The following is a 24,306-nucleotide window of genomic DNA, read 5'->3' on the forward strand; positions in this document are numbered from 1 at the left end:
GGGAGATGACTGGGTCTTAATATCCTCTTGAGAGAGTGGAGAGTGACGGTATAAAGCCCGTGAGAGTGGGACTACCCTGGTTGATAAAGGGCAGCTGGGAGCTTGGGAGCGGGGTTCCTCCCTTGGCAGCAGGGCGCCAGACCGTGGGAAGTGATGTGAGAGGCGCCAGGGCTGGGCAAACTGCTGAGAGAAGCCACCAACGCCAGGGTCTGAACAGCCATGGGACAGCCGGGCAGCAGAGCCCAGGGGAGGCAAGCACCTCGGGCAGAGAGAGGGTGTCTCTGAAGGAAGGAGGCGGGGGTTGGGGGATTTTCTGAACCAAACCAAGTAAATGAATGACTACAGCAGCTCTTTAGAGGGGCGCCCATGGCCACGGGCATGTGCAGAGAGGGAACGGTCAGGAGCATCCCCGTCGTGGAGTATCGTCCACCACATGGGCAAGGAAGACTGAAGGCTTCTGAAACCCCTCCATCTGAACATCCTGTGATGGGAAGACCACCACATCCAGGACGCAGGACTCTTCTCCAGCACTGTCAATACTGAAGTGGGGTCCCAGGACATTTCTGCTCCTGGTGTTAGAGAGGCAACCTTCAGAAGACCGCTCACTAGCAAACAAGGTTAACGAGAGGAGTGGGGTGTGTGTGTGTATAGGTGGATGGTGTGTGTATGGGTGTGTGCCTGTGTATATGGGAGTGTGTGTATGGGTACGTGGTCACATGGGTATTGGGGTGTGTGCATATGTGTGTGCCTATGTGCATGGGGAGGAAGGCACACAGGTTGAAAGGGAGGCAGCTGCTGTACATCCCTTAGGGTTGGGATGCTCCTGGGTCACAGCAGCGTGCCCTCTGAGGCCTCCGGCAGGGGTCTGTGCACAGAGGAGTTTGCACCTGTGGGTGGTAGTCACGGAAAACCTCTGTGTGGCACCTCAGCACAGGGAGGCACTCCGCTTGAGCAGGAGCACTTCAGGGCTTGGGGTGTCTGGCCCATCTTCTGCTTGTCTCTGTCCCTGCACCCACTTACTTCACGTCCGTCCTCAGACATTCCTGGCTCTGCTTTCTCCCCAGCACTCCTAGCAGCTCTAGCCTTTGCTTCCCGGCGTCACACTGACTCCACTGCCCACCACCAAACGCTCAGTGCAGCACAAAGATGAACCTTCAAGGAATCTTGAGAGAGCAATTAAGATATTTCTTCTACGTTAATTTCTCTGAGGAAAACAAACTTCAACCACAGGACTAAGTGAGGGTTCTGCTGATGGCAAAGCAAACCTACGGCCAGCATCTGGGAGGGACAGCAGGAGGACAAGGTAAGTGGGGGGCCTTCTCTTTACTGAAAAATCTGTCACAGCCACTCAAATCCCAGATGTCATCACCAAACCATAGCAGAAAAAAATAATCATGAAAACTTGAAAATAAAGAGGAATAGAGATTATAGAGTATTTTTACAGAGGAGAAAAGCTATAATTCATTTTTGATTTACCCCTTCTCCCCTATCATCCTGAACTCTCTCCCCTTGCTTCTGCTCTTTAACCACAGCAAAAAAGATGAAGTTGATACCAAAAAAATATCGTGTCTTCCCAGGCACACAGACTGCAATGGGGCCTCTGTAATACTGGCCAGGTAGAAGCATCAGTGGTTTCTCGGCACCTCTAGCCCACGAGCAGAAGTACCTACCGGACCAACCTGACTTGAATCAGCCAAGCTGGGCTGTGTCTGATTGGCTTCCACAGAAGCATCCACTGTTGCTACGAAACCTGACCCCATCAGCACAGCTTCCAACACACATGAGTGAGCCCCAGGGCTGGGAGCTGCATGGTTCAAGACTGAAGCTGGACAGTGCAGCCTTAGATCTCAAGAGCCTGCCCATCCCAAACGAGGCCCAGAGATCCTGCTGGATACAAGATATGATGAAGAATGGGTCCTCTAGTTCCAAAGGGGACCTAGAGCAGTTCCCCACCCCAGCCCAGACAAAACAAGAACAAGGGTATGGCTAAGGACAAGAAGCTCTGCTGTCCTCCAGAGACCCAGCAGGCTCAGCTCCCCGGAGACAGCCCAGTGTCACAGACAGAAGGACTCTGCCCAAGTGCAGTGAGCTCAGATGGTTCTTGGTCAAGGGCCCTTTGTGAACCAGCTCATCATCTTTGCTCAAGTGAGTCTCCTTCTGAGGCCCCCGAGAAGCTGAGCATGTTGGATTAGGGCAGAGTACAAGACAGGTGTGTGACCCAGGAAATGACCCCCTTCTGCCACCCAAACACACCACTGAATCAATGACTGTCATTCTGGACTCAACCTACATAGGCTGCAAGGGCTTGTGGGGGCTGAGATGCTAGATGGTTCCCCGTGGGCCTGGGCAAAGAGGAATCTCATCTTGAGGGATCTGCTGACCAGCCTGTGTGGGGAAGAATTAGTCAGGCTTCTCTCTACATGTGTTCAGAAGTGCCACAGAGGATCCCTCTTTCCTTTAAATTATCCTCTCCACCCACACACTGCACCCTGAAATTCTACTTTTGGTAACAGCAACCATAGGAGGCAGGGGCTGCTAGCCAGGCCTGGTGCTCACCGAGCTGCGGAACACTCTTAGCCTGACCTCAGGCTCCGTGTTGGAGTTCTTTCCTGATCCATTCCAGCTCTCTTTCATCACAACCCAAAAAGCAGAGTCTGCATTCTCTGACAGGGCCAACATAGCTCAGCTGGGGAAACAAACCATCTTCCAGTGCTCTCCATGGAAAAAGAATTAGCAAACTAAGCACTGCCTCGTGCCTAGGAAAGGGAACACAGGAGCTCTCCAGAGCAGGCCTCCTACTCCAAAGCAAGAGTCACAGGGACTTCAGTATGGTCTCCATGGCTAGTTATGATCACAGCCCATCTTAGCCAGAGGAAGAGAGGAAATCACAGAGAAGAAGAGAGAAACACCAGACAAAAGTGGCCTACCTGCATGACTCAGCAGAGCTGGCAACCTGGAACCATACAGCACTTCAGAGAGGGTGCATCTGTCGTGCCTCGCTTGTGACCCTTGGGGCCACCCTGGGAAGTTCCTATCTTACAGAGAGGATAAAGAGTCTTGGAGAAGCCAAAGCGCTTGCCCAAGGTCACCTGGGTAGTAAGTGCAGAGGCAAAGCCAGAGGTCGTGTTGGTGGCTTACTAGGCAAGCGTTTCCACAGGTGGCTGCAGAAGGGCTTATTGTCTGCTTTGAAAATAAAGAATTTAAGTGAAAGAAGGAAAATTAATAGTTGCTTGGATCACAATAAAGAAATGGCCCAATCTTCATGGACATCGTGGGGCTAAACTGGTAGCAGTTGTCAGGCAGTGTCCACTTGCTCCCAAGATCTCGGTGGGACCCGTGAGGAAGAGATGCAGACTCCTGATAGTGGTTTTCCTCGTCCCTTCCCATCTGGGCTTTACCCAAAGAGGCTTCCATCCCAGTGCCAAGTAAGACTGGGCACTCTCTTCTCCATGGGATAAAGCCAGGGGACTCCCAAGGAAACTCCAGCATCTCTTGGAGCCTGTAGGCTGATGGGCTATTTCCATCTGCCACACTCTCTTCCAACACTCCCCTCTCTTTGAGGAATATGGGAAATCCCTTGGCACTGGGCTGCTCAGAAGAACCAAGTTGACTTGCTCAGAGAAGCCAAAGGCTGCCTTAGGCCTGTCCTGGGAAGGAATGGAAATGCTGAGACCCTTGGCCTCAGCACTGCCATGTTGCAGCAGTCCTGCCATCTGATCACACCTGGCATGTTTTCAAATCTGAGCCATTGCTTCCTGTTCTGCATTCATCTACAGCTCTCTGGGACCTATTGTTTTGATTGTGCTCATGCCCATGTTGTCAGTTGTGAACACAGTATGGTGGTGGCGGGGGTCGGGAGGGGAGAAACAGCAGGCAAGAAGACCCGACTCTCACTTACCAGCTCGCAGAGAAGTTATGATGCACATGGATATAAGTCGCCATTTACCCATGAATCATTAATACAGAGACTAAAGGATTCTCTTGGCGTAGTGCAGAGCCAAGCCCAAACAGATATTTAAAAATAGATGTTTTGATGGTATAGTGATGATAAAAGCAGGTGCCTGTCACAGTGCATAGACCAAACAAGTTGGATTGACATATATCTGGCATTTGACATTGTACCATCACGAGCATATCTTTCTGCCTAACAAGGAACAATGTGTTTCTAGAAGTTTCCCAGTTCAGTTACAAAGGTCATTCGAAGTATAAAAATGCCTCTGAAGGAGACAAGGCTTCTTTTTTGTCTCTTGACTCCAACCTGAACCCCTAAAGGGTAAAAGATGTCATAGAGTTGTCCTGTCTCACATGCCCTTTGCTCACTAAGGTGAGAGAGCTTCAGGCAAGCAGAGTAGTGGCCGAGGTTACAGGTTGTCGGAGTCGGGGGCAAAGTTCGGCTTGGCCCTTCACCATCATACTGAAATGACACCAGACGGGGTAAGACAAGACCTGTATTCAAGAGGGGGCTCAGACACTCCCTGACCATGTGACTTTAGATAAGACACTCAGACACCCTTTGCCTCAATGCCTCATCTATAAAACACAGAGGATAGACTAGATCATCTCCAAGGTCCCTTCCAGCTCCAAGGACCTCTACCTTTCTAAATAAATTGTTGTAATTTTTAAAATGTTTGCAGAGAGCCAAAGATACCACCCTCTGCTCAGAGAGATGCAGGCGGTGGACCTCGGGGGAGGTTATGCATGCTGTGGTGTCATCTTGATGATACCTGTGAAACAGTTGCATCTTGGTGCCCACAGGCCATTTTAGGGTCCAATCAAAGCTTCCCTAAAATGTCTGGTTTCTTCAGGAGGAAACAACCACAGGCAGAATCCAGCAGATAACACACCTAGGGCTTTTACCGTCTTTCTGATGGATAGGAAAGTGGAATGATGCAATTTTAAGCTCCTACATTAGACCCTGAGAGGACACCAGTTTAGACTGCCAGGAAGGATGGACTTTGTTAAAACATCCTATTCCTTGTTCCAGGGCGGGAATGCATCTAAACTGAGAGAGATGGCTTAGCAGCAGGAATTCTAGGACCCGTACTCTTCTCAGCACTCCCCTATGGGCTGTCAGTGCTGACTGGGGGGTTACTTTTAGATTCAGTTTCTGTAGATTCGGCATCTCGCCTGAGACATTCTCTGAAAGGCTCTCAAGTGCACCCGTGTCTCTCCGCTCCAGCCGCCACCCGCTGAGCTCCAAGTTGCTGCCGTTTCCCATGTGAACTGCTGCAGTGGCCGCCCAACCTGCCCTTGCCTGGATCGCTCTCCCCAGTCTGTTCTGCAAACTGCGACAAGAACGAGATTCACAGATGTACATCACGATCCTCACCCCACCACGTGATTCACATTGACCGTGCTCCTTCACTTCTAGAGTAAGGACCAACACCACTAACGTGACCTTCAGGGACTGTTGCCTCTTTGGATCCCTTTGTGGCCACCAGCCTCAACAGGCACCAGTCTTTCTTCCTCTGCGCTCCTGCTCAGCGGGAGGACGGGCTGTCTGTCCTCCTGCTCCATGACCGCCACTCGTCCTGTCCGCTCTGCTTCTCCTTGCTTTCCCCGTCGGACATGCGTGCTCTCTGTTCCTCACCCTCAGATCTCTGGCCAGCCGCCACTTTACGAGACAGGCTTCACTCTCCTCCCTGGCAAGACCAAGCTCGAGTCCTCGCAGGCAGTCACAGCGGCACCCACCTCCCTGCCACAGCGGCACCCACCTCCCTGCCACAGCTGCCTGAGCTGTGCCTTCCCAACCACCGGGTCTGCTTTTGGCCCCTGTCTGTCTCTCCTGCTAGACTGTAAACTTCACGAGAGCAGAGGCCGTAATGATCTCTGTTCAGACACTACACTCCCCATGCCTGGTACAGCACTTGTCACATAGTAACCATTCAGTAAGCCACATGTCGAATAAGTGACAGTGCTTGGCGCTGCAGAACATGCAAAGATGAGTAAGGCAAGATCCCTGCCACTCAGAATCCCACGGCCAAGGAACAGCAGCTCTGAAACAGGCTAGATTATGAGAAGTGACCAGGGACAAGAGGCGAGACAGAACTTTTTCCTCTGCCCTCTGATTTGCTGGCCCTTTTCGCCCTTCCACATGGACATCAGCCCCCTCAGTGTCAAGTGACCACGTGCCTCACTCCCATCTGTTTGCATTTTCCTACCTGACTCAGCATCTCACCTCCTGTGAACAGCACAACTGCTCCTTGTACTGGCACGGTTCTTACTTGCTGGTACCGTGGGCATGACCGTAAGTTTCAAATAATTGAGACCACTTCAGCAGACACCCTGATTAGACATACTGAGTAATTTCAGCTTGTATTAAAGCAGTAGCCCACATTAGCCCACATCTGTGTTTACGGAGAGACTGGCACTCTCAGGCATGTCTGTCGCAACACGGGATGTGAGATCCAAAAGTGTGCAGCTCCTGCTCTGAGCTGCTGTGTGTGCGTTGGTTGGTAGCTCAGAGCTGGTGTTTATTGACAAGCATGAACACCGGAATGAATAATCATTATAAGCATTCCCTGCACCATTTCCATCTCTCATTAGCAAAGCACACCCCCAAGCCTCTCTGTACTCACTCTGCAGACGGGAAAAGTGTTGAACAGGCCGACCCAGGGGCCCAGGTGCCGATGAAGGTTCAGCAAGATGGAACAGAATGGTGGAGTAGAATGAGCTGACACTTAGTGCACATGTGATCTTGGCTGGGACCCATTCGTTTGTCCATCCACTCATTCATTCATTCCACAAACACTTTTTGAGCACCTGTTCTCTGCCACTGTGCTATAGGCACTGAGCACATACTGGAGAACAAAATGGATGCGGTCCTGTCTTTACGGACCATGGTCTAGGGAGGACAGAAAGACATAGAACAAAGAATTGCTTTGAAACGTATGGACTCACAGTGTTATAAAGAAGGAGCCTGGTACCATGGACTTGTGCAATAAACACGGAGGACTATCCTACTTAAAGCATCGAGAATTCTCTCCTGGGAAAGCAATATTTAAGCTGAGCTCTGAAGGATGGAAAGATGTCTAGCCAGAAAAAAATATAAGAGGATCAGAATTTTCCAAGCTCAGGTAACCTGACAGGGGAAGCCCTTAAGGAAGGAGAGAACATGTCCTGTCTGAGGAGCTGTGATCATCCAGAGTGACCAAAGCCGAGAGCTGCACGGGGAGAGGTGCAAGATGAAACGGGTTGAGAAGCAGAGGCCCGATCGTGGCCTTACAGACCATCGCAGATATTTTGAGCTCTACCCTAAAGTCCTTTGGAAGTTTGCACAGGGTTTTAAGCAAAGCAAAGATGAAACCACAATTGAGTGACAATAGGTCCCCTCTATCTCACAGTCTCTTGGTGCGGAAGAAATGAGACCAAAGATAAATGTGCCAGGGGAGCCATAAAGCATGAGACCATTGCTGTCCTGGTAGAACCATTAGCAAACTCCAAAGTGTGGTAAAACAGCCCCTGTCAATTCCGCAGGAAGACAGGTTCCAGAATGGCTGCTCAGGCCATTTCAGAGATTCTGTCCCTGGAAGTGCCAAATGAGCTGGTTTTCTCTATGTTGGGTTAGTGTGCAATCTGATTGTCACTTACCATTTCCCAGGAACATGCAAACCACCACCAATCAATGTCCTGTGTCTTGGGGAATTGATTCCTCTTGGCCTTTCCAGGGTCTCTGGGCACAGCATGTCGCTTGTTGACAGGAGTGTGCCAGCACCACAATGACAATGCTCTGCACCTACCCAGCAGATGGCCAGGGGGTGTCTCAAAGCATCTTGCACACACTAATTGAATTAGTTACTACAGGAGCATCCCCAGCCTCTCAGCACCAAGGGGTCTGAGTGGGAGGGAGGACAGGAGACACAGGCAAGACCTGCCTCCAGCACCCATTGGCTCTGGGGTGCAGGGAAGAGTGGTGGATGTGCAGAGGGTCCCCCCATTGCCAGCAGGAAGCACTCACACACATGCAGCCGTGTCTGGCACAGGCAGCATGTAGACCTCCTTGCTGTATGTGCTCACAAGGAAAGCACCGAGGCTGGAGGCTACAGTGGGGGGGGGGGGTTCATGGTAGAGATAGAGGGTAAGAGGAAGGGCTTGCTTTCCTTAAGGAGTTGTGGATGTGATTCTGGGAGTAGCTAAAGTCTGGCTTAGCAGCATGTGTGTGTGTAAATGCACGCGAGGAGGGGCATGAATCTGTGATTGGCAAAATGACGCTGAGGATAAGAGGAAGTGTCCTAGTCCATTCTTGTGTTGCTATAACAGAATACCTGAGACTGGGTAGCATAGAGAAAAGAGGTGTATTTGGCTCAATATTCTGCAGGCTGGAAAGTCTGTGATTAGGCACCTGCACCTAGTGAGGGCCTCAGGCTGCTTCCACTCACAGTGGAAAGCGGAAGCAGAGCCGGTGGGTGCAGAGAGATCACATGGTGAGAAAGGAAGTGAGAGAGAGGGAGGGGAGGTGCCAGGCTCCTTTTAACAACCAGCACTAGCAGGAACTCATTCATTCCTGAGAGATCACTCACTGCTCCAGAGTGGCAGAGGCATTCATCTATTCATGAGGGATCTGCCCCAAACACCTTCCACTAGTTCCACTGCCACATTGGGAATCTAATTTCAATGTGAGTTTTGTAGGGGCAAACACATCCGAACTGTGACAGGAGGGCTGTATATTCACATACCTGCAGGAAGGTGATCGAAGCACATCTACCTTTAAGTTTATCTCTGCTTTATGATTTCTTTCTGTTCCATTCTCAAAGCTACCTTTAATCCTCATCTGAGCCCTGCAGATACAAGTGAGCAGTGTAGAAATCTAGCAAGTGGAACTATGCCCATGCCCTGTGTTACTGCCTTCCTGGCCCCCAGGGGAGGGCAGAGGAAAGAAACCAGGCTTTACATGAAAGTAGCAAATTCGAAGTCTGTTCTCCCACCAACAGCATGTAAGAGGCAAGAGAGACAATGTCCTTAGCACCTGGAGCTGCACTGAAGAATCAGGTCAGAAGGAGCAGGGGAGCAGAGCAGAGCTGCCCCACGGTGATGCCAACCTGCCCAGCCCACCGTGTCTGGAAGGTGCCACTCAGCATGCAGAGGTGCTGACATCCACTGCTCCTGACAGTCTGGGTTGTCAGCAGCCACGGGCCACCTGTGGGCTGACACTGAGTCACTGACAAGAAGAGCGGTCTGCTTCTGTCTCTCCTCTCTCCCTGGCCCAGGCAGCTACAGGCAGACACAGCAGTCCATGTGCAGAAGGGCTCAGGCTGACGGGCCCCTGTCCAGGGAGCCAGGGTCGGGAAAGCCATAGCCCGCAAGCCAAACGCAATCACAAGCTCAGCAAGCAAATGGATGGGGCTCCTGGAGTTCCATCTGCCCAAGGCTGGTGTACAAGTCCACACATCTAGCACCCACCAAAAATATTGCAATGCAATGCTTCGGGAGGCCAAAGGGGCCATGTCCGCTGCCCTCACTCTCTACAGCAGAAAAACAAAAGCCCAGGAAGCTAAAGTCAGCATGCATATTTCACTGGGGGTTAAAAAGGAGGAAAAAGATGAATTTTTTCCTGTTTTACTGGATGGATGGTATTTGAGGCAGGAGAATATCGCAATTAATGCATTTGATTTAATCAGAACCCATTTAAAGTCCTGTTGAATGAATGATCGAGTGGATTGTGCTTTGCTAATTTTCATTACCGTGACAAAGACACACGAGTCGGTGCGGATCCACCTCGTCTTCCTCCTTCAGCAGTGAGGACTGTCCTCTCCCTTTTTACGTGTGACCAGCCTTCTCTCTTTGCCCTTTTATTAGGAGGTCAGGATGAACTATTTATCATAACAATGCAGAAATGTTTACCTTTTTATCATCTAACCTAGGTTTTTGGCTGCTCTATCCAATTGGAACCAAGGAGCATACATAGCTAGAACCATTCTACAGATTGGTAAACTAAGACTCAGAGAATGCCTTGAGTCAACCTTGCTCAGAGGCGGTGGGAAGTGACCCTGCCCCACGAAGCTGTAACCACCAGCGTAGCCCCGTGGTAGATGTGGGAGACCCAGGCCCAGAGCTGCTAGACCACAAAGGCAGGCAAGTGCCAGCTGTTTAAGGAATCTTCCTGTAATGTTCCAGGCTCTGGGGATATGGACGAGGGTGCTAAGAATGAGAGAAGGCACGAGGGCAGACAGGGCTGAAGCAACACATGAGAACCTCAGGCCAATCAGGATCTCTGATTAACCTCAGGTTGCATATCGCTGCCCAGCTCCAGGCTACTGAAAAGTCTGCCTTTATGAGGCAGTGACTCCTGTCTCCTTCTCAGTACCTACTATCACCGACAGAATGTAGTCTGACCTTATTAACATGTCAGTCCTTTTTATGGGATCGAGGGGCACATGATAGCTTGGGGGTAGGCGGCATGAATCCATGATTGGCGAGGGATGATGAGGTCTTGCACATAACCACATGCTTGATTCTGGTTCCTACTCTTTTTCAGTGAGCCTGGGCCTTGGCTTCTTCTGCCTGATCCCTCGTGCACACTAGGCAGTCTCAGCAGGATCCTCAGCACTGAGGGTGAGGGGGTAAGAGGTGGGAAAGGAATTCGTCACAACTTGGCTATAGAGCCTTCTCCCAGGTCTCACCAGAGCCAAACGTCCCAGTCAAAAAGCCCAAGGTCCTAGCACTTCCCTGAAGCAAGATGCAGGCAGGTGCCTGCTGGGGAAGGAATAATCCTAAATCCTAGGGGATTTTCCATCCAAGCCCAGGGTGGGAGAGGAGGCTATGGGCTATGAATTAAGGCTCATAGATGTGTGCATGATTAGAGTCACGGGCCAGAGGAAGACAACAGCAGATGCACTGTGGAGGAGAAGACAAACAAGAGGAAGGGTCTGAGCTCAGAAAAGAAACCCTCCAGGTTGAGATCAATCCCGCATTCGCAAGCAAGTGGTCCCTGTCTGGCCTTGCTGGCCTTGGGCTGGGCTGGGCTTCAGGAACTGAGCCTGGGCTGCTCCTCACCCTCACCCCACCCCTGCCCCAGGTCCATGGTGCCATTTCTCAGAGATAAAGGAGAGGAAAGAGGCAACAGACAGGTTTCCACTCCCAGGCTGCAGGCCCGTGGCACTGGTTTTAAAGCAGGGACGAAGTGGTCTGGAAGTCATCAGAGGCTCTAGGACGCTTGTCTGAGTCGGGGTCAGGGACTCTGCATTGTAAGCTGCCCTTCCCCCAGGTGATTCTCCTGCAAATGTCTCCCAGCCTTTTCTTCCTGATTCCCCACCCTGTTCTTCTCCCATAAAGCCCCCAGGCCCAAGGTCAAAAAGGCTCCCAGCACTGCCCTGGTCTCTCCTCCTACCCTCACCCTGGGCACTACAGCGTCTCAAGACTGTGGCCCTAGAGTCACAATTAAATTGTCAACAGCAGTCCCCTGCTCTGTTCTGGGTGTGGGCTCATCCCAGTCTCCACTGGTGACTGTCTTTCCCATCCCAGAGATTGTGCCTAGAAAAGCAATTTATGACCATCCATCTCTCTGGAAGGCACCAGACAACAACAACATTAACCTTAAAATTAATCTGGGATGGAAATGTGTTTTACCAAGAAATAGAAAGCTGCAGAATAAAATGGCATCGAGGCCTAACCAGGTCAGGGTTTCCTTATTACATTAGCCTTGCATCTTTAGATGCAGGGAAAGGAAGTGGCTAATGAGCAGGTACTAACCCCGATGGGGGAAAAAGCACGGTTTGAAACAAGGTGTAAAAAAGTCTAAAGATCTAATAAAGGGAGTAAAAGAAAAGAGAAAGGAAAGGTCACAGGTAAGCCACTGCAGCTCATCACAACTTCTGGATCCAGCCACGTTCTGTTTCCCACAGGAATCCTTGGAGATGGATGTTTTCCTTCACTCCACCTACACCTTCTAACATCAACCTTCCCTCCTCCCTGTTCCATATCGCTCATGCCAGGAACCTGGCACAATTAGCATAAAGAGCAGCCCTCAGAGCAGGTAACAGATGCAAAGATTGGACACTGGGGTGACGTCGGTGTCCTGCCCTCCCCAGGAGATGGCTTGCCATCATCATCTGCCATGCAGCTCAGGAAGCAGACTCAGGGGCTCAGAAAGCTGAGGCTTGTTCCCTTCCACAAAACTGTCTTTAGATGTGGAAGCTTCTCCTGCAGGCGAGGGCTGCCTGCTCCCCACCAATGCAGCGGAGCTGTGTTTTAGGGTGCCAGGGTACCCCTAGAGGGAGGTATCACCCCATTCCTGACTTCCTCCAGGGTGCACTGCAATGCAGCTTAAGCCAACGGGGGCACACTCCCCTCTCTTTTGTAAAGTGTACTGTTCTGATTTCTGCCATGAGGGGCGCAGACACACAGCCAGGATTCCCTAGGGGTGGGGGTCCTGATCTCTGCTCCAGCACTGTAGGAGGAGGGGAATCAAGTGAGGAGGCCCCGGCAGGCACCGCTTCCAATCGGGGATCTGCCTCTGCAGGAAAGTTTGTCTTCTCACGCGGTGGGCCTACAGCACACACCTGGCTCCCTCTACCAGGCTCCAGCAGGTACTGAGTGTTCTGCTGGCTCTGCCTTCCCCACTGAGCTCAGCCATCCTGGCTGAAACCCCCTGCAATGCCGCTTTAATTTGGAAGAACACCCCCCTCTGAACTTCTCAGCCTAAAACAAACACTTGGAACCTGGTTATGCAGAGCCCATCTCTGCTTGAAAAAGTATAATTTTAAAAGGCCTTACAAAAGGATTTCCTTTTTTCAGTTGGTCCTCTCCTGTTTTCCCCCAACGAACTTCCCATGTTCTGGTTTCACTTTGGTAGCTTAGAAGTACTTAGGGAATTATATTCTCAAAACCAAAACCAACCAACCAACCAACCAAACAAACCTTAGCAAGTGACTCTAAATATAAAAATGTAAAATTGCATGTTTAATGATAAAAGATATGTCAGGCTCAAAAATCTTAGCATTCATGTCTGTGTATATATACATGGGAATTTAGGTTTAAGCTAATGTTTAACCCAATACATGTATCTCAATTTGGAAAAAAAGAAATCTTGGCTGGGCTGGGGTTTAGCATGGAAACCCCAGACCCTTTGATGCTTCTTAAAACCTTGGCAAGCATAACCTGCCCCTTCAGCACTGTCTGAAAGATGCCTGTGGGCATTCAGTTGTCTGCTTGCAAAGGACATGTGCCATTACCAAATCTATTAAGACATGTTGGATTTTGCAATGCTTCTACTAAGCTATTTTGCTAGGATTGCAGCATCTTACCTGTGTCACTGCAGATTTGTTTTCCCCAAATAAATAACTGCTGTGAGAGGTAGGATCACATTTAAATCACTAGATAAGGTAGAGAAGGCGCTGAGGAGAATCAGGTAAATCCGGATTCCCAACCTTCCCTCATAAGAACATTCCAAATTCTGTCAAAGGAAATTCACATTTCCCCTGTGAGTAGTAGGAGAGAAACCGAGAGGATTCTGAATTTCAAAAGCATAATCTACCCATTTGGTGGAAGGATAAAGAAAATAGACAGGCGCTGGAAGGACAGCGTTAAGAAATGAAGGAGTACGTCCAGGAACGAAGGAGATGGGGCGAGGGGGGAGCTGAAGTGGGAAAGTGGAGGGGACAGGGTTCTGAAGGAAGGTGGGGAGAGGAGAGAGCGAGAGGAGACAGAAAACAGAGACAGGGAGGTGCAGAAAAACCTGAGACAGGAAGATCAAGACCAATTCCAAAAGGGGGAGAGACCACAATCGAGAAAGAAATAAGGATGCCCCATCCATCCTGCAGGTCCCAGCACAGGCGGCAAGAAGAATTTGTGACTGGGAGTTTAAACCCCTCTTCTTCTACCCCTGGGACCACAACTGGTTAATGCCAGTTGGTACCTTTCATGAAACAGCAGTGCCTCACAGCACGGTGCAGATCTCGAACCCAGCTCACGGATCCCCCGGAATACAGAGTAAATCCCATGCAGCAAGCCTCTGTGTGCATGTGAGCGAGCGAGCGAGCGAGTGTGTGCACACAGCGAGCCACCTCTTGCACTCACATGCGTCTCACACTCCCTCTCCTCCTCCCTTCCTCCCTGCCTCTCCTTCCCCCTTCCTTCTCTGCCCTAGCGTCCTGCGATCGCCCCAGGAAGAGAAAACACCCTTCTCCGGTACCTGGGATGAAGAGTAGGGCAGTTGTCACGGAGAAGACGATCCAGTAGGCAGGATGGCACATCTCGGCGCTGCGGTGCTCTCAGCGGCGGGGCTTGCTACTGCTTCTGCTGCTGCGACCGCTGCTGCCTTCCTCTGTGCTGAATTCTGAGCAGGTTTAAATCCAATGTTTGCAAAGGGAGGGAGAGAGCAGAAGAGAGAGAGCGCGTGAGATGGGAGCAGGCAGGCAGCGTCTCTGGTTTTTTTCTTGCACATACACACAACTGGTGAGAAACATCAGCACCAATCTGGACAGGGCTCCGAGCAGACCTCCTCCAAGGCACGCATTGGCTCCACTCTCCTGAGCGACACCAGGAGACTTTCCTGTTGGGAAGGCTCTGCTCCAAGGGGAGTGGAAGCTGCCCCTTACTCCCCCCTCAGTAGGAGCACAGCAGTGCGTGCGGGCATCTGTGTGAGTACCCCAGTTCCTGGGGCTGGGGGGCAGTGAGGATGGGTCTGGCACTGCAGGTTTAGACCTTACCCCGGCAGGACTCGGGGCATACCAAGAAAGGAGGGTTGCTTCTTGGCAGATATGTGACTAATGCCCGTGCCAGTTCCTTCCCATCCTTCCTCCTCCTGGTCTCTGGGCAGGGATGCGGCAGAAGCTGCAGCCCCCAGGGAGCGCTCAGACATCTGAATCCGTACCCCACTCCTCCTTCTGCCTTGAAGAGCTCTTGGAAGCAATTCAGCTTTCCAGCAGGAAGATGGGCACATTAAGGTTTTTTCCCCCAAAGATGCAAAGAGAATTGGCCAGTTCCCCACAATTAGAGCATTCTGTAACTCTACCAAGGAAGATGCTAGAGAAGCTCAAACAATTGCTGTGATTTCAGCATGGGCAGGGATGTATTCAGATTAGATTTCGAGAGGGTGGAAACTTGCTGAAGTCATCCGCAGTTTTCAGGATGAGAAGGCCACCGAAGGATACCTGTGGCTCCCTGCCTTCCTGTTTTGCTTCTCCATTTCATGGTCCAGGCTGTCCCTTCCTCTGCAGCGGCAGTTTGTGCGAACCGGTGCACTATATCTGGGTGTGACATATTCGGAATTCTCTCCTGCTCGACACCTGCTCTAAAAGGCCCACAGCTGTCCCTGAGGCGTGCTTATGATCGCATACTTTGCTTGCTGTGTGAGGCCGCCACTCCACTACTCTGAACTGTGAGAATCTGTGATAAGAACAGCAGTAGGTATTACAGTAGGAACTGGGCAGACTATTTCTGTCCAAGGGTGCCCTCCAAAGACCCCTCGGTGGCTTGGATTTCTTCCCAGCTCAGTGTGTGTGCAGCTCGGGATGTGTGAGTGACTCACTATGTAAGAGCACATCTCCTTCCTCCTCTGCTACGATTCCCAACTGTTCCCAAGTTCCTACTATGTGACAGGCATGTGCATGTGTTATTTTAGTTCATCCTCACCAGACCTGCCTCATAGGCATCCCCTGGGTTTTCATGGGGAGAAACTGAAGTCAAGAGAGCTTCAGAGACTTGCCAACCGCCACACAGCTCACGAGTCAGGATTCAAACCCAGGTCTGTCCTACTACAAAATCCACACCACTTCTATTAAGCAGCCAATTGCCAACAAGGTATTTGGGTCTACCTGAGCTCCTGTCTCTCTATAAAATGAAAGCCTGTCTGCTTTTGAAGAAGTAAAGCCATTGGTTACTTCCCCCTTTATCAACAAGTGGGAAAATTTAGGAATCAAATAGAAAACAGAGGACGATCATCACTTAACATTTATGAAGCACCTACTTCATATAAAGTCCCTTTTTCAAGGCTGGGAATATAAAGAATATAATTGGTTTGTGTCTGTAAAGGGCATGCAATATATTTGAAGAAACCAGCCGAAATTTATCATATTTGTGAATGTACATAAAATAGGGCACATACCTAAGTCTTAAAGTCAGATTCTGTAGTGCCAATAGTTGCAAACATCTTACTCACAAGCAAATTGATCTGTGAATCCTTTGAACAATGCTGGAATCCTACAGAAGTTCAGAAGAATTATCAGCAGTGGCTAAATCCACTGGGGAATTCAAGTGGCTTGAAGTGGGGGAAGGGATCAGGTGGCCATAGGAATGAGGTGGGTGTACCCAGGAAAGGAGCAGCAGACACAGATAGCAACTCTTTAGGGGAAAGCTGGGAGAGGAGCTGGGGGAGCAGATGGGGGACAAGAGAAAGACCTTGAGTCCTGGATCCAGGGTTTAGAAATTACCACTGGCAAAGCCAGTGGAGTGCTGTGAATGAGAAGGAGTTAATTTCTAGTTGTAGTGCATAGGATGGATGAGGCAAGCATACTTGCTAGTAGGCACAGCCCAGGTTTGATAGATTCTGGAATTGGGTGGTGGCAATGGAAGAGGGAGAGAAGGGGGCTCTGTGTGAAACATGGAAGAATCAGCAGGACTTGGTGACTGATGGCATCATACAAATGATATACATCACGTGCTCCCCCCTACGGGCTAAGGGTTTTAAAAACATCTTCACGTTGCATCCCTAGCCTTGTTCCCTAAGAAGATGTAATTCTGTGTTTTTGAAAGATGAAGAAACTGAGATTCAGAGAGGTTAGGTAATTTATCCAAGATCACACAGCAAGGTAGTGACACAGCCAAAATTCAAGCCCAGGTTTTTCTGTTTCCAAAGTGAATGCCTCCCTAAAAAGAAATGATAACGTTGAGCACTAGCATTTTATTGAATATCCATGTGCCAGGTCCTCTATTATTGCCCTTACATATCCCTTCTTTTCTTCTCAACGATCCAGTGGAGTAGGCATTATTATTATTCTATAGCATAGAAGGAGAAACTAGAACTCAAAGAGCTTAAATAACTTCCCCACTGTGGCCGGGCTGCCCAGGCTTGGAGTGGGGATCTGAGTCTAGGCTGCCATCATCACCCAGCTCTCAACCACAAAGGGAACAGAGGAGAGGCACTGCCAGCCCAGGGGAGGCCGAGTTCGGCACTCAGCAGGCCCTCCCAGCACTAGCTGTGTGCTGAGCAGCTGAGGACACCGAGAAGCATGAGGCACAGCCCCTAACCCCATGCTCAGGAAAGGGGGACACATACCACATGCTCAGCCAGCTAATGAGGGGACAGGAACACACCTTTATTAACTTTTATTGGGCCAATCACGATTCTAGGAACGTCACGAGTGTTTTCTCTTAATTCTCACTGTACCCTTATGGCTAGCCCATTTCACGGATGAAGAAATAGACCAGGTTATAGAAAGTCCCAAGTCCCTTCTCCAAGACTAATAAGTAGCAGAGAAATCTAGATCTTTCTTGCTCCAAAGTTTATGCTCTTTCACTATTCCCTGTCACCTATATTTTTGTTTTAAAAACACCCATTTGTTCTACCAAACTCTTTCCTGATTCACAGGCACCTGCGCACACAGACCCTGAACCTCTTAGATAAATTCACTTTTAACAAACATCAATGTATATCAGGAAGTAATTTATTTTTAAAATTTGTTTGCCTAATAAAATCTTTCTTAGGGAAATACAGAAATACATATTTTCATTGATCAATTCTTCTAGGTCTATTATATGATTAAAACATATGTCTCCTTTATTTTAAAAAGAGTAGAAGAAATATATAAATGCATATTTAATCAATAGATGGCACCAACTCTGTAGAGAGACATTATGGTCTACTGGGCCTATTTAAACATCTTGAAAAAATACAAATACAAATAAAAATACTTCAGTGGATGTTTACTAGAGGGGGCTGTTCTCTTCTCTGGCGTAAATAATATGCAATTTTATACTTTCTGTGAATCTTTTTTTTCTTCCTCCAAAGCAAACAAAATCACCAAAACTATATTTAAATAGTGGTAAGGTAGGGGAACAAACCAACCCAAACCAGCAATTGTTCGAGAAGGCTGACTGTGACACTTACTTCTGCCCCTGGACAAGGGACATTGCTAGCAAACCTCTTCAGAAGCAGTGACCAGCTCCTAGGAGCTAGATGAGAAATGCAGAACACTGGGTCCATGCTGGGTCCTTCACCTGTCACAGGTGTGTGCCTGGAGTCAGATAAGTCCTGTCTCTTTCCATACTAGCTGTATGACCTTGGGAAAGGACACAGGGACTCCCTCTGATCCATATTTTTTTCTTTTTTTATAAAAAGGGCCACGTTATTGAAGAGATTTCCTTTTGGCATTTCATCTATTCGTTCCTTCATCCATCCATGAAATAAACATTCATTATGTACCTGCTATGGGCCAGGTACATACCTACTATGTGTGATGTGCAAGAGATGTAATGTAAAGCAAAAAACTGTCCTCACCCATCCAGAACTCATGGAGCAGTCGGTGAGACCGACATTAAACTGTTAATTATGTAATAGATCACATTTGTGACAAATGCATGTAGAAAAAAATCTAGGTTTATAGGAAAGCACAAAACAAAGCCAACACCCCTGGGGAAGGAGAGATATAAAGAGATTGTGAAGACTGCCCGAGCAAGACACTTCTAGGAGGAGAGAGGCGCACGAGAGAGGCGCACGTTGTTCCTGGCAGAACAGCAGGTGCAGATCCCCAAGGCAGGGCTGGACTCTTGCAGACATTGAAGGCTCCTTGGTGCAATTCACATGCACCCAACCTTGTACCAAATCAACTCTGCAGTGAATAGTGTTAAGATGATGGATTGGTGCACTTGGAGCCTGACTAAGGGACAAAGAAGGATGGAATTTTAGATACTATAACACTGAGGGTTTTCTCCTGCAGGAAATAAAAAGGGGGAGATGATAAAATACTACAGATTAAAATCTGACTCTGCCACTTTAGCTCTAAATATTCTGAAATGAACTGGAGCCTCCCAGACTGTAAGTGGTTCCCTGAGAGCAAGTTAAAGAATCTGGAAGCCACATTAACTCCCTTCAGTGGCAAAGTTGCCATTTAGTTCAGAAGAGTAATAATTTATTAAATGACCAGCTTATGACTGGAAGAGTCAGGCCTTCCTCTGAAGTCCCAGAGACTTGCTTGCAATGGGTGCCTTACTTCTGGACTCAGGTCTTCGTCTATTTCTGATACTTCCTGCCCAAGACAGTCTTAATGCCATTTATGAAATGCCCACCACATGCCAATATCCCTGAGAGGTGGGCCAGCATGTACTGTGTGCACTGTCCCCACCAATCCCTTCTGCAAAGTGGATGTCACACACGTGCTCTCCAGACATGTCGGCCAGAGCATTGGCAGGGCTGGGACTGACTCAGAGCTGTCTGACCCCAGAGACCAACTTCTCTCCATCCTACCTCAGGTATCTCTGATCCACTTACATGAAGCCACTTTAATATTTACTACACAAACGTCAGCATCACACACTTTTTAAAATTTAAAAAACTTGAATTGAAGTAATGTATTACATGGTTTATCAAGTTACTAGTATTAAATGCTGAAGATTGAAAACAGCATTCCAAATCCCACTCGTCAGAAGCACCCACTTCCATCTCTTACAGCTGTTTCTTTTGCCATTTTCTTCCTTACTTCTTTTAAAACTACTAATTCTTCCATTTCTTGATTTAATGATTTTTAAAATTATCTGTTGACTCCCTTCTACGAAAGATGAGGCTTTAGCCCCGTTGACACCATTCCTACAGCTCTCTTTCCCCATTAACCCAGCATAAATATGTTACGTTTGATTACCTCTATATTCAGAACTGGCATTCTTAAGATTATTTAACTATTTTCTGTGCAACTTTTTGCTTTTTCTGGAGATAATATTTGCATTTTTGTTTCATTTGCTTAAATTTCTATGTACCAAACTTAAACTTTAAATCTTTCCAAACTCCCTGCAAAACTCTAAAATTCCTCTCAATATAGTTGAGTACATTGGGTCATCTAACAATATTGTGTTTTAAAAGCACCCCCAGAGCCTTCCACCTCCGCCCCCAGCCTCAAATGTCCTCTAGGGCTTCCCTCTGCAAAGAGCACATGCTTCTCCCTTGTTTTCTGGGTCTAGGTTTCCTTCTTTCTTGGTATTCTTTCTTGTTTTACTATGACACATCTTTTTATAGCTTGCCTAGAAAGCATTATTAGGTGATCATATGGGATGACCTTGCATATTTGAAAATGGCTTTATTCTTACCTCACTCGATTTAGGTATAGTTAGTTCGACTGCAAATAGAATTCTAGGTTGAAAATGGGTATCCCCTCCAAATTTTGAAGCTATTTCTCCATTTTCTTTCAAATTTAAACATTCCTCTCGAAAAGTCTGGTGAATGTCAATTTATGTTTCTTTGTATGTTAAATGGCTTTATTGTCTCTCAGTAAACAAGCAGGATATTCTCTTTATCCACAGTTTCTCAAAATTCTGCACAGACATTTCTTTTTGTGTGTGTGCGTGGCTGGCTGGTATGAGGATCCAAACCCTTGACCGTGGTGTTATGCTTAAAACATGCTCTAAACAACCGAGCTGACTGGCCAGCCCACACGGATATGTCTTAATGTGGCTCTGTTCTCTTTCATTGTGTTAGACACTCGATAGCCTCTTTCAATATGGAAAATTCATGTCCTTCAACTCTGGGAATCTTTAAAAAAAATTATACTATCAAATTATTAATTTCAAACAGTCTTCTCTGTGGTCTGATTTTTTACAGTGCCCTATTCATGTTCTGTGGTTACAGTATCTTCTCAATCTCTCTGAAGATGTTCTTTAAGGCTTTCTAAGTTTCCTTTTGCTGCCAGCACGTTCTTCATTTCCCGAGAGTCCTTTTTTCCTGCTCATTTGTGCTCATCTTTGTCTTTTATGTAGGAAGGCTTCCTCAACTGTGTAGTGATCTTGGGTCTTCCTTTTATATTTGACAGTAAAGCAACAGAAGACTGACTTGGAATCTCTGTGTTCATCAGTGGAGTCTATCTACTGGTGGACCCCTTAAAGATTACCAGGCAAGGAACTAGGTTTGGGACCCTTTTCCCCAAATGTCAATATTTGTGTTCCTTTGGTTTTGTTTTGTTTTTCATGAGCCCGTCAAGTTTCTCCAGAGAGGAGTCCTTCATTCTCTTGCCAGGAGTTAAGATGCTGTTCCTTGTCACTCTGGAAGGAGACCCGCTGGGTTTTGCCACTCAGGATGGAGACACTCAGCTTCTGTGTTTTCAGGGGGGCGAGGCCTCAACTCTCTCCCGTGCCTGAGACTAGAGCCTCTCTTCCTCAATCTTTGCAAAAAATAAACTTGCCATTCATGCCAAAGAGGGAGGATCAGATAATTCTGCCATTGGGGAGAGTCTGATACAGACTTTGGACCAACTATTGTTTTCAGCCTTCCCCATTTCCGTCTTCTGAGGTACCCTGAGCCTGTCTGTCATCCCCAGACCTGACCTGGGTTCAGTGGTATAAATCTGCACAATTCTCTCTGTTGTGATCCTCTGCAGACCCTTAAATCTCAGCTTTCTTTACTAAGTCAGTTGCCAGTCATATTTTCCTTTTTCCAAGAAGAATTTCATCTCCCACCCACTTTTATTTCCTCTTCCAGTTTTTTTCATCAGTAAATTGTATACTGTCTCATATCGTTTGCTATCATTTTTGCGAGATTGAGAAGACACTGAAGTCAGTCCTCCTTGATTAACTGCATGCTAGTTCATGCACTTCATGGTGGGAAAGCAGAAAAGATGACAAACATAATTCTCAGAACACCTGGACTATCAGGCTACGTTTCCCACATAGAGCTAAAGACCTACACAAACAGGAGAAACTGAAACATGAGCTACTGAAATACGAAACTGAAATGCTGAAATACTGACACTGAAATATGCTGATGTGCACATGGAAGACCTGCACATCTACAATCTCATGTGTTTGCTTCACCCCCCTGTGAAGTAACACAGAGGAGGGATTAATTAGCCCTACTTCCCATACAGACAAATAAGGAGGAATTGAGGTGAAAAGACATTCCCCAAAAGACCAACAAATCAAGGATGAATCTGGGACTAGAACACGTATATCCTAATACTTTCCTATCAGCCAATCCCAATTAATGCTCCTTTCAATTATGGTTGTTACTAATCACATAAGCATTACCCTAGCTCACACACAGCCCAGAGACCAGCTGGATTTGCTCAAGACAGTACAATAGCCCAGCTCACATCAATGTAAGCCTTTCTACTTTGCCATGCCTGCTCCAATTTTAGCTAGGTATCGAGGAAAATGGCACCAGTTTTCACCTTTGTAGGCAGTTTCCCCTGCACTCCCCCAGAGCAGCTCTCAAGCAAGAGCCAAAATATCCTTTGTAGTGGGGCGAAAAGTCATTGTCCCCTTTCCAAGGTGAGGAGCAGGAAGATGACAGGACACCCTCAGCAGTGCAAGCAAACAGGTAAACAGGCACAGCCAGCATGGCTCAGACTCCCGCCCGCCCAGAGCGCCGTGGCTGTCCCGTGGCTGGGGCTGGCCTTCCCTCCGTCTCCTCCCTCTCGCTCCCCCTCCCATTTCCTGTCCTCCTTTCCTCCCTGTGTGGAGGCCCCTCTTCCCTCTCCTGTGCCCTTCTCTCAATGAAAAGGCTACTCTTCTCTCCTTGACATCTTGTTAGCCTGTGAATACACATCTATTGATTTGCATTTGGTGGAAGGAAAAGTAAAGCGGGTGGGGGAGACACACAGTCACACACTCCCTGACTTTGTGGCTACCAAGGGATGGCATGTTGGAGCAGTGGCCGAGAATTTTAACGGTGCCTCTTCCTGCCTCCCGGCCCTGCCAGCCTCTCTATCACACCAGCTGCCGCTTGGCTCTGCCCTGCCCAGGCCCACACTGGCTAGAGGCATCCAGCACAGCAAGCATCGCTGGCCGCGCGCCTCCGCCACTCCTTCGTGCACACTGCTGACAGTGACCCTCTGTGTGAGGCTCCAGACCAAAATAACTTTCCTTGCAGGACAGGAGCTCGGGAGAGGCAGGAGACCTTGTTGTTAGCAAAGGCTGGCCCCAGAGACTGTGTGACAATGACTTCAGTGCTTGTACTAATGCTTTACCAATTTTAAAATAAAGCTCAAGTTATTGAAAAGCATACAACTACGGATCATACACCCAGGTTACAATCCAGGTTCTGACATTTTCTATCCGTGAGGCCATTAATTCCACATTCCTCTCTTCCCAGAGACCAACACTTAGTGCATGGGAAATGCACAAGTTTTTAAAGGATTACACCGGGATCCATCCCAAAGCTGCACAGACATGCAGGGCTGGCTCTGCCTTGTCCCTGCCATCTTTGGGGGCTGGGAACTCATTCTCTATGTGGTGAGAGTGGCTGAGGAATCTAACAGGTTATTAGTTCAACTCAATATGCATCTTTCTACATGGAAAATTAGATCAGCATCTAATCTCGGGTACTTTTAGCTTATTTTCAGGTAAATTTGCTGAGCATTCAATCATCAACATTGCTGAGCACCCACTGGGCACAAAGAGAAGCTGAGTTTGCCCAGAAGACTCAGCCTACGGAAGGCAGAGCCAGGCCCTGATGCAGCGTGCCATGCTCCACAGAGAGAGGGGGAGCAAACGAAGGCAAATGTCAAAGCCCTTGGAAAAGCCACCCAAATGCTCCAAGTCATTGCTGGGGTAGCTCACAGGAAATTCTCCAGGCCCAGCCAAATCTGCATGTTCCCCTAAGAATGCACTGACTATTAGCCAGAGATAGTGGTGCCATTTAAATGAAATCAGCCAGCACAGTATTTTAAATAATCCCTGCTTTGGTTCCGTCCACATGCCCACCTTTTAAAACGGAAACACCGGACCAAGCAGTAATGACAGAGAAAAAACAAACTCGAGCTACATCTATTTGGACTGGAAATTGTGGACAGCTCAAGACTGAAATGAATCTGACTTCCCTCCTCGGCTGAGGGTTGATGTGCTTCACAACAGACCGTGCGCTCACGTGAAGATGCCCTCCTGCAAAATTAGCTTCTTCAGGCTTCACTGGGCCCCTGCGCTCGACTCGCTTGCTTCTGCTTTCAATATTTCCTTGAAGGATGTAAGAGCCTCTGAGGCCTCCAAAGTTCAGTTCAACTAAAGATCCTTTAGTCAGGATGTTAACCCAAAGACGCCCCTGCTCAGAAGTCCACACGACCGAACCGTGGCTCTCACCAGGGGAGCCCTGAACACAGCGTTTTCGCTTTTTTGCTGAGGGGCTGGCTGCGTACTCCCTGGAATAAGCAATTCTGCTCCAAATCTTTGTCGTGC

This window comes from Cynocephalus volans, chromosome 4 (genome assembly GCF_027409185.1).
Source record: "Cynocephalus volans isolate mCynVol1 chromosome 4, mCynVol1.pri, whole genome shotgun sequence".
In the NCBI taxonomy this organism is placed as follows: Eukaryota; Metazoa; Chordata; class Mammalia; order Dermoptera; family Cynocephalidae; genus Cynocephalus; species Cynocephalus volans.